Below are 13,402 nucleotides of genomic sequence, written 5' to 3'. Positions count from 1 at the left end.
GTGGTCAGAGTTTTTCCATGCACCATCCAAAGAGGACCCCTCGTTAAAGCCGGTTAGAGTGGCAGCTCTACAATAAAAATAAAAGCAAGGCGAGGGTAAGACCGCCGTCGATCTTTGCGTCATATCTACGATATGTTATGTTACTGTTATGTTACTAATATGTTACTGTAAACATTGTCCGCGGCGGGATACTTTATTCGACAGTTGGGGGATGCACAAAGTGCAATCTTCTCGGGTGTGGATGTAGGTAGGTATATTTGAACTGAACGGATAAACGATTTGAAAAGAACTGACCATTTATTGCGATTGTGGTGGGCCTCTTATAATTTAATGCTACCTAACTTTTCTACTTTCGCTAGATATTGGTTTGTAGTCTGCAGACGGGATAGCTTCTGATAGATATATCTAATTTGCGGACGCAACATACCGGCCACCAATGGAATACTAATTCCTTTTAAAATTCAAAATATTAATAATTTACAAAATGTCTAATTCACAATTCATTCTTAGGCTAAATTATAATTCGTTGTCCTCTGTCGTTTTTGCTGGTTGAATCTGCTCCTCGTCGGGATTACCACCGGTTTCCTCGGAATTGGTAGCTGAATCTGGAGAGGTGTCGTTGATAGGAAGGAGGCACACCTTCAAAATCGATCGATCGTAGATAGCGCCAGACGGAACATTGATACTCACGACGTGAACCAGCCCATCGGGACCAGGACGCACAGCAATAACTCGAGCCAGACTCCACTTGAGCGGGGGCAAGTTGCCGTCCTTCAAATGCACCAGCTTGCCGACCAAAATGTTCGACTGCCGGTATAAATTCTTCGTACGTAGTTGATGGGGGTAATCCGTTGACCACAGCTTCCAAAATTGTTGACATTTGCGTTGAATTTCTTGCCACACCTAGGGGTGGGCGTAGCGTAGTTGGTAAAACGATGATCTTGTACGCAGCGCACCTGGGTTCGAGTTCCGACCCCGCACATAGGGTTAGAATTTTTTTATAGGAGATTTTTCTAACCCGAAGAGGCGAATGACCTTAAGGTAAAAACCTCTATAATCGAAATAAAAAAATTCTTGCCTCATCGAAACTCTGTATCACGGAACACTGGCTAGGTCGGGATCCGAAATGTATTAGAGTGCTGATCCGACCAGAAAATGTCTCGGAATAAGGACTCCCAAATCACTGGGATCCTCAGAAACAGCTGTTAATGGCCGAGAATTGAGGCAGCTCTAAATTTGGCACAGAACCGTTTGCATTGCTTCACCGGTTAGGGATTCGGTGCTAACGACTCGGCAGAGGTGATGCTTCAATAGGCCACCAAATGTAGAAGCATTAGTGGGAATAAAGTGAAACGCGACAGTGACATTCGCGTAAAACGACATTCTTTTTGCCTTTCTCATATAGAAAGGTTATGCAATCACTCTGAAAAACGTCAACCTAATCCCGGCCCGGAGGGCCGAGTGTCATATCCCATTCGACTCAGTTCGTCGAGATCGGAAAAAGTCTGTATGTGTGTGTGTATGTATGTATGTGTGTGTATGTGTGTGTATGTGTGTGTGTATGTATGTGCGTATGTGTCAAATAATGTCACTCATTTTTCTCAGAGATGGCTGGACCGATTTGCCCAAACTTAGTCTCAAATGAAAGGTGCAACCTTCCCATCGGCTGCTATTGAATTTTGGATCGATCGGAATACTGGTTCCGGAATTACGGGTTTCAGAGTGCGGCCACACAGAAATTTCTCATATAAACTATAGGAAAAATTAAAAATAGAATTTTTATTTTTGATGTTAAATGTGTTCAAGGTGCATGAAACGTCGAGATTTGATGCAAACTCGAAAAAAAATTTGACGACGATTCACTTTTTTGGATTTTGGCACATTTTTGCCTTTCTCATATAGAAAGGTTATGCAATCACTCTGAAAAACGTCAACCTAATCCCGGAGGGCCAAAATTTTTTTTCGACTTTCATAAGGTTTCTGGATTTTAACAGGGGCGTAGTTGATTGTTTACGGAGAGGGGTTACACCCCCCCCCCCTCTACTGTTCACTTCCCTCCTTTAAAAATCTCCTTAAATCACCCCTCAGACCACCACCCCATCCAGCCCTCATACCCCTCCCTTTCAACCCCATCATCTTTAAACCACCACTATATCACAAAGCATACCAATTTAAGCTCGGGAGTCGTTCGTTCATGGGACTTTCTCCCTCCTCACATACCCACCCCCGCATGACAAAATGAGTTAGCAAGCAGATAACATTGATCTAATGCTGATTAGGCTAATGGAGTATTATATTTTTTTATTTCAAGTGTTTCACCGTCAACTCAAGTTCGTGGCTGGCATGCCATTGTGTATAAGTGCAAAGTGTACTAAGAATGTAATGGACATTTCCACAATTATGTTGAACATAAAAAGCCTCCGTGCCATAGTTTAGAGAAATGAGAAAGGCACAATTGCACCGCTAGGTGGATTAAAACAGGTTTTTCTCGTTGCTGTTGGTTGAGAAACTGCTTCAGGAGCGCTTGTGGCTCCCGTTCAGCCCCGCTGAAGTTCATGGCATTGTCACAGTACCCATTGATTGGTCTCCCACGGCGAGCCACAAAACGTTTCAATACAGCGGAGAAGCCTTCGGTGCTAAGATCGCTGACTAGCTCGAGGTGTACGGCTTTCGTAACAATGCGATGTAGGCTCGCGATGGTAGAATCAGTTTGCTTCTTCGTACAGCGTGTTTGTATTAGAACAGACCCACACAAATCCACACCTGTGCTGGGAAATGCTCGGGCTCGTGTTATGCGGACTTTGGGAAGCTGGCCCATCAACTGGCTTTCAGGACGGGGTTGCAGTCGGTAGCATTGTATACATTAGAGTGACAGGAAAAAATGACCCCTATCGGCCCACCCCTGATTCGATTCCTAGTCCCACCAGGAGTACTTGCTCCAAATTTGAAGCAAATCGGACAAGTCTAGCTACCGGACCAACGTGCCTGAAGTTTGTATGAATTTTTCGACAATTTACATGGAGAAAACCAACAAACTCGCACTTTCGCCGCTAGGTGGCACTGTATGCATAGTATTATCACTGTAAGTGAAAATAAGAAAGATCATTCAATTGCCTACCATTTTGTCGAAGACTGCTAGTGAATCCGGCTTTGTTAAAAGAAGTTATTAAACTTTTAACGAAGTGATGTCTGAGTCAGTTTTGCATGGGGCCTAGCAGTGCATGGTTGTGTATCAGTATTTGATTCACACGAACTAAACATTTTTGTGATATAATGGTTAGGTTTAGGTCAATATTATGTTCAGAAGATTTATAGTAAGTAATACGCGTCATGTTTTGGTTAGAAAATGTTAGTTCCACATTTTACTACATAGAGGGCGCCAACACTAACTTTTCAACGGAAAGAGATAGAGATTTAGTGTCTTCTACAAAGTTGTAGAACAAGCATTTTTAAATAATTCTTTCGAACATTTTAATACTCTATCTCACTTCTATGAAAAGTTAGTGCTGGCGCCCTCTATGCGGTCACAGGTAGAACTAAAATGTTCTAACCAAAATATAACTCGTATCATGTACTACAATTATTCTGAATATACTGTTCAGCTAAATCTAACCATTATCTCACAAAAATGTATAGTTGGCGGGAATCGAGTACCGATACACAACCATGCACTGATAGGCCCCATGCAAAACTGACTCAGACATCACTTCGTTAAAAGTTTAATAACTTCTTTTAACAAAGCCGGATTCACTAGCAGCCTTCGACAAAATGGTAGGCAATTGAATGATCTTTCTTATTTTCACTTACAATGACAATACTATGCATACAGTGCCACCTAGCGGCGACAATGCGAGTTAGTGTGTTTTTTCCATGTAAACTGTCGAAAAATCTCATACAAACTTCAGGCACTTTGGTCCGTTAGCTAGACTTGTCCGATTTGCTTCAAATTTGGAGCAAGTACTCCTGGTGGGACTAGGAATCGACTCAGGGGTGGGCCGATTGAGTTTTCAAAAATTCATCATTTTTCTGGGCACTCTAGTATACATGATCTATCTTTCTTTCGTGCCAGGTTACGAAGATTTAGTGGTCAAAAACGCTCTCGGATGTGAATGATCATCAACCGAGGGCCTGCGTGCATCAACTGTTTGTGAGCAGAGTCCAAAATAAGTTTGGTAAACGGATGAGCTCCTGGGAGTATTAGTGGATGCTTTCGCGTAAATGAATAGAGCGGTTGATTTAACCGGCCACCAACGCGGAGTGCGCCTTCATGGAGAAAAGCATCAAGTTTTCGCCATGACTTTTTCAATTCAATTTCGTGTACAAAAGCAAGTTTTTGGGGAAAGCTTTCGGTTTAGGTTGTAACCACGAGTCCAAATGCTGCACGAGACAGTTCATCAGCTATTGGATATAGCGATGACACGGAATTTTGCCTAACAATTTCAATCTACAATGTTGAATGATCCTCCGACAGTAAGCGACAATTCGCAACAATCTCGTCACAGATGAACATCGCTCAAACAGAGAGTGATCTGGGTTTACGACTGGTCGAGCAACGGCAGCAACCTTTGAGCAAGGTTTCTCTTCGAGAACTGGCGTTGGATATTTCGTTGCATCAAATTTGATAAAACTGTCCGGCCATTCCGATGTTAACCATGGTAAACCTTTCTACCACAGGGATAGGTTGAAGAGATCTCTGGATCTAGTGCCTCGGGAGATTATATCCACCGGATTCTCTAAACCGGCGACATGATTCCAGGTGCAACCGTCGGTGATGCGTTGGACCTCCGCGATCCGATTCGCTACGAAAATTTTATACATGAAGGGTGAATTATGCAGCCAATGTAGCGTGATCATGGAATCAGACTAAAAAAATGCATCTGTACCAACGTTGAGACTTTCAATCACCTTGCAGTAGAGATGGCTGAGGAGAACAGCAGAGCAAAGTTCTAAGCGATGAACAGTCGTATGGTGAACTGGAGCCACCCTGGATATGGTTATGAGTAGACAAGCTGTGACGTCCACCCCGTCGTGGCCAAGACTCCTAATGTAGATGCAAGACATGCTCGCTTGCATCGCAAATCCCAAGGAGCTTAATGTTGATTGCTGAGCCCGGTACCTTCACCAGACGTGGAACAGAGAAAGATTTCAGTGCAGTTAGATCGGCTTGGTAATTTTGCCAATTTTCCTTCAGATGATCAAGAAGCGGTGCGTCCCTCGAAAGTTACTCTTTCCAGAGCATTTGCATGAAAATCTTGATAATGATTGGCCCCAACATTCCCAATGGGTCAATCACTTTGGCCATTTCTGATGGCACTACTCGCTTCGTAATGGGATGATCAGTAGAAAAATCAGGAACTTTTAATCGAAACGTATCCAATAGATATTTTGTGGGTGTACTGGTTTGATAACTGCGTGATGAGGAAGTTGTCTGTTAACGAATCTACGGGAATCATATGCCCAAGCCCCAAATACTCGTGCTTGAAATCACAATATTGACCCTTCAGGTCAGGGTTTCTCGCTAATCGTAGCTGCAACCAATGAAATCTGGGCAGTGCAGTAGATTCTGAGTCGTCCAGTTGACTCAAAACTTCTTCCTTTTTAGGAAGTCGTACGACGAATCGGCCAAATCCGTCTCAGGTAGTGGTTTCAGTAGAATACTTTTCGCAGGCCAGTTCCTTCTTGGAAAGGCCTCGAGTGTCGGGACACGATTCAATCTCCCAAAATTTGGCAAGTTGCTGGTCCAAATGATCTGACGTACCCAACAGGGCAACCTTGGTGGAATCAGAACATGGAGCTTCTTGAGATACAGGACCACTGACTATCCATCCAAGTACAGCGCGTTGCAGCAAAGGTTGGTCAACTGCAGGCCTATCAGCAATAAACAGCTGACCATCACGAAGAAGAGTGAAGAACAGTTGTGCTGCAGTAACCATGTCAATCATCTGAGGTGAAACGAAACCAGGATCTGCTGAGACCTTACTGGATGGAAGTTTCCAACGCGAGGTGTCGACTGGTCCAGCGGAAAGATCATTCGTTATCTTGGACAAGATTCTAAATGTCAATGTTTGAGAATACTATGAATCCAATGAACTAAACGAAGCAACGGTAGTATGTCCCATTGGTCATGCAATCAAATCTTTCGTCTATTCCATGATCCATGACTATCGAAAACCTACTGACAAGCCTTCTAGTAGACCTAGTTCTGGTATAGGTGGATTATTGTGGTACTAACATGGTTCGTAATAAAAAGCAAATGTATTTTCACTAGGATTAATTTTTAGAGAGGTGTTTGGGCGCCTTGAGAAAATTCGTAATACCAGTTTATTTACATTTTGCACTTATGGCCCAATGAAAGACAACCGAAATTAATGTCGCTGCATAGTATATTCAATTTAAACACAAACTATTCATTGATTTCGTTGGATTACTTGTATAGACTATTCGCAGATAAAATATTCATAGCCACACAAAATTGACTTACCTTCAAATGACTCTTCAGATTGGTCGAGGAAGAATAGCCACAACTCAATGTTGTTGATCCGGAAGGACAAATAGTACATTCAACCTTGAAGTTTTTAACGGATTTCTTGCGCTTGAATTGAAACACCTTTTCAAACTATGCTATATTTCACCCTAAGGAGGAAAATTTGGTAAAACCCAAAATTTCTCACTAGGGTGAAAATTTGTTGGTAAACCTTTTCAAAGTTTGTCCACGGAATTCCTGCACCGTGAACAGTCTCGCTACTACGCTTTGGACTATCAAAACACATGGTGCATCTTTTAAGATGCGGATGGTAATCTTATTCAACGGTAGTGTTTTGGTAAACAGTACAGAGGTGAGCATATTTATCGTATTTGATTGTGTTGGTGTAGGTGACGTCACATTTTCTAAAAGCAGTGATCTTTTCTAGTGAGCAATTGTAGGTTGTAGGTGTGGTGGTCTATAGTATTAACTCTAATTTTAAATCAAATAGGTATAAAATATTGGTGTTACTCGACAGCGACAGAAAATAATTAAGTTTTATAAATCCTCGAATTCCTTTATTAGGATTAAAAAATTCCTAGTATATAAGTAAACAATGTATGAATTAGGTTAAGTATAGATTAGTTTCACTTACGCTTAGTATTTCTAGCTGTCGGGCAACGGCGTATCCTAACCCGCAGGTATGACGTAGCTCTAGTACAGTAGTTTTCCTAATCAGTCATAAGCACCTGAACGTGCGATATATGATCCTGCTGTATTCGAAATATGCGGAGTAATTATTTAATCCACAGCACTAATAGCAATTTTAAAGAAAGCTCACCTTGAACTATGTACGTACTAATCACTAACCTATCCGTACTATACTCGTGATTGGTATACACCCTAGCTGTAATTTTTTGTTAGGTTTAAGTTGTAGGTTTAATTCAAGTAATATAAGTTCAATAAATCATTTCTCACCTAAGTAGTAACAATTTAGATATAAGTTTTAGTTAATCCACTAGGTAGTATAATAATTAAGTTAGATTTAAAAAAATAATTTTGAGACGCTCTGCTAACACGCTGCACTCGCTTTGCCAATTGTTTTTTCCTTTCGTTGGTCGCTCGTACAGCTTGCCATCCCATGGTGGGTCACCTTCAGATTCGCTGACGATCCCTTGGCAAGGGATTATTTGGTACACTGTCGGTGTGTGTTGTTTTATATGTGGGGCGTGTGGGGCTCGTCGGTCGGTGTAGCGCAGCCAACAATTGGTGTAAATATTTTAATAAAACCCGTCAAAATGCGTAGTCGATAGATATTTTTCTTTATTAGACCTAATCCATAATTTTATTGAATGTATTCTTTTAACCGTTGAAAACCCTATTCCCTACTCGCGGTAATCGTTTTTCTCTTCATTATATTATATGAGTCTTTCATGCAAAATTTTATGTGTGCTGAAAAAGCAGGGATATGTGCGTTTATAAAATCCAATACGATCGATTCTCGCACCTTGGTGTTACCCGATCAGAAGAGCATAACAAAACAATAATACTATTATAACTATGGTTGATATTTATAACAACTGGAGTTATATTCGGATAACGGAATGCAAAATGGATTGCGGACAGTTTTCTATACTATCAATATTATAACATAATCTATTATGAAACGATCAATTTAAGAATTTATCGTTTGTTACTAGGTCGCTGTCATTAGATGGTTATATCTAGTACAGTTCTTTTACAGAGGACGTTTCTACTTTTGGAAAAAAATATATCTCATTTAGTTTTAACTTTGATAAAATCATATCAAATTTTGTTACAATTTAGTTATCATTAGCCAGTTTTTTGTTTTATTTTTTGTTATTTTAACAACTAACCAGCCGGATTTATAACAGGTTCTGTTTCAAAATATTTTTGAAATAAATAACTTCAGGTGATATAAATCAGTTATGCCCTTCTTATCGGGTATACACTAGTGATTCACTAGATGGAACACTACTTCTGACAATTAACAAATCAAACTCGCTAATTGAAATGATAGATATGCTTAAAACTGGGCAAGGTAAATGGTAGCAGTGTAAAATGCTTTTGTATACATATAATTATTTTAGCGGAGGTACAATTACAAGGGTGTCTAGTCAAATAGTATCCAACCACGGTTGTAGTAATTTGATACCTACGTCAAAAACTTTCGCTAGTTTTAACGCAATTACCCCTATGTGTGCTTAAAATATCCAAAGCTGTTGCATGTCCAAACAGATCAATTTTAACATTCCGATTCACCTGAATCCGTATGTTGAAATGTGTAAAACTATTGATTTTCAAGTCTTCCACCCTTTTGACCGTAATGTCTAACAATAAATACTATACCTAATGTACATTTCAAACACTATCTCTAAACAATTAAAAGTGGACCACAATAGTCAACGGAAAAGTAACGCCAAATGTATCGCGATAATCGCGCCGGCCGGGTGGTTAATGTTATAGAGGATGACGTTGAATTATCGATTAACTATCCTGAGTTATTGATTTTCAACTACCAACAACTTGTCCTTCAATATAAGACTCATTCTCGAATAGTTGGAAAATTCCCGTTTTGACTCATCGGCGGACCTCCGGGTACATTGAAAATATGCAAAATTATTGATTTTCAATTGACAACTTGCTTTTCAGTATAAAACCCATTCCCAAAGCATTGAATAAATTTCCATTTTGACACATCAGTGTACATTGGAAATGTCCAAAACTATTGATTTTTAACTGCCAACAAGTTGCCATTTGATACAAAACACTTTCCCAAAAAGTTGAAAGTTTTTCCATTTTAGTATGGTGAGTTAACCGCATCATCTTTAATAAACGGGAAAGTAACGCAAAATGTATCGCGATAACCGCCGATGAATTATCGACGATGACGATGACTTCGACGATGGATTAACGTTAACGTAGTTTACGATGACGTTGACGGGTGGTTAACGTTATCAGGGCCGGCGGAACACGTGGGTAGTATGGGTAGTACTCCCAACTCGAAAATTGCCGAGGGGGGAATTACCCACTTGAAAGTTTGGAACAAACCAATACCTGAGATTAGTGGCGTATATGTCTCGTGCTCGATGTACAACAATTTTGATATTTTTATTCAGATACAAATTTCTTCACTTCACAATTTAAATTTCTTGAAAATATAGAATAAAAATTAGGATTTGTGTGAAACTTGAAATTATTTTTTTATATTTCCACTAAGGGAATACACTTTGACACAAGTACATCTTAAAACAAGGAGTTCCGATCGATGCACAAAAATAATAATACAATTTTTTTCAGACTAAAGGATGCAGTTAGAAATATTTTTAAATACTTTATAATTATTACAATTTATAATTTTTGAACAAGAACAAATATTTGATTAAAAATTGAAATAAGGAGAAACAGTAGTAGGCTTTCAATAAGAAAGGTATACGACATATACAAGAGGGATTGATTCCAACGTCAGTAGCAGAGACCGTATCAGGGAAAATGAGAAGAGGGAAGATAACAATTCCAGGGAAAGAAAGAAATTAAACTTACATCACTATCAGGACATGTTGAACCGGATTTTGGGATAAGATTTCCAAGTAGCTGTTAGCTTGTCAACCAAAACAGAAGAAATAACCAAATTTGAATATCTGTCGTGTTTGAAAATATACATATGAGAGGCACATAGGATCGAGGATATCCTGCTCATCTCGGATTGGAACGAGGCCGAAAGGATTCGTTTGGTGGGAGATCTCGCGCTAGAATACTAGGCGCACGACCAGACAACATGATTACTGTCGCGATAACCGTCACTACAAGCGCAGAGTCCGCTTTCCACGACCTCAATACGCTGGAGATGCGCATTCAATGTATAATGATTGGACATGACCCGCGATATCACCCAAAGGAAGTCTCGACCTTCACCCGATCAGAAACACATAACAGAAATATTTCAAAACTGTATCTCGCATTGTTACTTGTTATAATTTTCTGTTATTTTAACCACTAACGAGACCAAATTTATACCACAATATGTTACAAAATTTGTGTTCTGTTATAATCTTGTTATTTCATTCTGATCGGGCATCCATCCACTTTAACCTAGGTTTGTTGATGCCTTTGAGATTCCTAAACTTCTATTGTTCCACGAAATTTGCCGAATTTCGAGCGGACTCCGACAACAAATACTGAAAAAATCTTTGAAGCTGCGCGATATTTAATAAATATCACCTTCTAATACCTAAGTGTCCGTCTTCTCATTACCATTCCAATCTAAATGTCCTCTTTCGCATTACCCGGAATGGAGCAATGCGAAAGAGCTCAAACTAATATTTGTATCTGGTAATCTTGTGCGAGTTTCCCCAGGAGTGCTTTCCATGCTCCATCGAATGGAGCCTCCTTGGAACTATAACGATGTGGGCGTGATCGTTGATAGGAAAATATAAAACAATATGTTTTGTGGGGCTTAGGAGGCACAGCCTCTTTTATGTTCGCCCACACCACTACTGTCACATAGCATAGAAGCTATTCATAGCTCTCATCAGCTGATGAACGTTACGGTGATATGCGCACTACAATGCTTAGCGCAAGCATCTTTGCTGTCATATAAACTTGTGTATTTAAAGAACAATCATTACGTTTATACAGGGTGTTTGGTTCATGGTTAAGAACCTCTCGAAGGATGATTAACTGTCTTATTTGGAGAAAAAAATCGTTCTACATATACTATTAAATCTCAACCGTTACTAAGTTATTTAACTTTTTGTGTTAAAAACCTTAGTTCTCTTAAAATAGCTCTAACTCAAAAAGTATACTTTGTATTTCAAATCTTTTAGATCCATTGAATAGGTGAGAAAATTTCCCATTGAATGATGTTCTCTTATGTTTCAGATAATGGGGTTAAGTAACCTTTTCACACTAATTTATTTAAAATTTAACAATTTTGATCGATTTTTTGTTCATTTCGCGAAAATCTTAACAGTTAACATAACCATTTTAATAATTCAGATTGTTAGTCTTGAAGAGCTGCATAATTTATTCTTTGACATGATACACTTATCTTTTCTTGTTTTCATGTGTTTTGCTTATTGAACTTTGATATTTTTATTTTATTTTCACTAATACTACTTATTGAAAAAGTATGGCACTTATTGTACCTTTTCTTATTTTATTCGAAAGCCAGTAAAATTTTACAGAGAAAAATGTATTAATACCTTTCAGTTCAGTGTATTTAGTATTCTTTTAGAAGTAAATTGGTTTAAAGTTAATGTTATTTTTAGCTTTTTCGTTAATTTACTTAAAAAAGTAAATAATAAACATGACCATTATTATCATCGAAATAATGCATCTCAGCAAGTTCTACAATTCTTTCTTTGACTCCATTCCATTATCTCTTTTAGTTTCGAAGCAAAATCATTTTTATCATCTTGCTTCATATGCAAAAACAACGATTTCGAACCCACTACATTTGTGGTAAAGTCATGCTGTGTTAACTATTAAATTGCAGTGAAATGAGAAAGAGATAGGGACAAAGTGTCAAGCAACAAGTTATAGAGAATGTTAAGGGTCACCAAATGAACAATAGTAACGATAAACATAGTTGAATAATAATTAGAATAATTACAAAACTCTCCAAAAACGCTTATTTTGAGTTATTTTACTAGTAAAAAGTCATTCAGTACACTTAACTAAAGGATATTTGTAGTACATCGAAAGGAAATTTTCTCAGCTTTCCAATGAATCCTTAGAAATAACGATATAAAGTATATTTTTTAAATTAGAGTCTTTTAAACACTTGCAAGTCGATTACAGGAAAAGTTTAGTAATGAAACTACAAAGAAACGAGAAGAGATAGGAATATGATGTTGAAGTGCAAATTATGAATCATCCTAAAACCCAACTTTTGGATAATAGATATTGCTATGATCATAATTTATTATTTTGAGAAAATTAACAAAAACGCCAAAAATCGCCAACTTTTAATTACTTTACAACTTAAAGGTAATTAAAACTAACTAACTGAAAGATATGAGAACACCATTCGATAGAAAATTTTCTCACCTTTGCAATGGAACTAAAAGATTTAAAATACGAAGTATACTTTTTGAGTTAGAGGTATTTTAAGATAAATAAGTTTTTTACACAGAAAGTTCAATAACTCTGTAACGGTTGAGATTTGATGGTATGTGTAGAACGATTTTTTTCTTCAAACATGACAGTCAATCATCCCTCGAGAGGTTCTTAATCATGAACCAAACACCCTGTATACAATGTTATTTCATCGCGAAACATCTAACCTTTGAATATGAATCTGTTGTATTTCAAAAAAGATTCTTGGTTCCATGTATTCCGATCAAAGGTTGAATCGAGTACACAACATAGGGCCTAGCCACCAGACAAAATATTGTTTCTCTCGTTAATTCGCCTACGAACCGGTGCCAATAACCGCGTTTTTCCAGCTTTCATCAAGTTTTTGATTTGCGTTTCCAACGTCGCGTATATTCGGAAAAATTCAAACGAACTGACGTTCAAAAAGTCTTTATAGGACTTTTTCGTGTGCCATTCAAAGCAGTCTTTGCCGTGGAGAAGGAGACCGTCTACGGCTGATCGCGGCGGGTACTCGTTTTGTCTAACCTTCAATCGCAGTGCAGAGAATCCAGCCAGTCAAAACGTTGTACGCTGCCACCAGAGGAATTTCTTGGTTTGATTTAATTGTTTCGGATATAGTGGACACGTAACTCTTTCAATAAAAAGGCACACTAATTATAGCGAGGTCGAGTACAATGATAAATATAACGCACTTGACCGCGCTAGTGTAGTAGGAATTCGTGTCATTTCCAGCGTATTCCAGGTGATCATATTGAAATTTTCGTGAATATCATGCATTAAGATCGATCGGTTATCATCGTGAACAGAATCCCATGACAT

General features: G+C 38.6%; 1 protein-coding gene across 1 annotated transcript in view; it reads right to left on the bottom strand.

Annotated features, from left to right (window-relative positions):
• The window catches only part of LOC131682226 (uncharacterized), a 500,520-nt gene extending 492,955 nt beyond the window's left edge, over nt 1-7,565 (bottom strand). Inside the window, exons 1-3 of the mRNA XM_058963559.1 lie at nt 7,442-7,565; nt 7,305-7,370; nt 7,119-7,236 (exon numbers count right to left, since the gene is read on the bottom strand). The gene's annotated coding sequence lies outside the window, so the exon portion shown is untranslated. The remainder of the gene's footprint in view (nt 1-7,118; nt 7,237-7,304; nt 7,371-7,441) is intronic.
• Between the last annotated feature and the right edge of the window lie 5,837 nt (nt 7,566-13,402).

This window comes from Topomyia yanbarensis, chromosome 2 (genome assembly GCF_030247195.1).
Source record: "Topomyia yanbarensis strain Yona2022 chromosome 2, ASM3024719v1, whole genome shotgun sequence".
Classification (NCBI taxonomy): Eukaryota; Metazoa; Arthropoda; class Insecta; order Diptera; family Culicidae; genus Topomyia; species Topomyia yanbarensis.
Note: the sequence above shows the minus strand (reverse complement) of the source record. Positions and strands in the feature narration are given on the sequence as shown.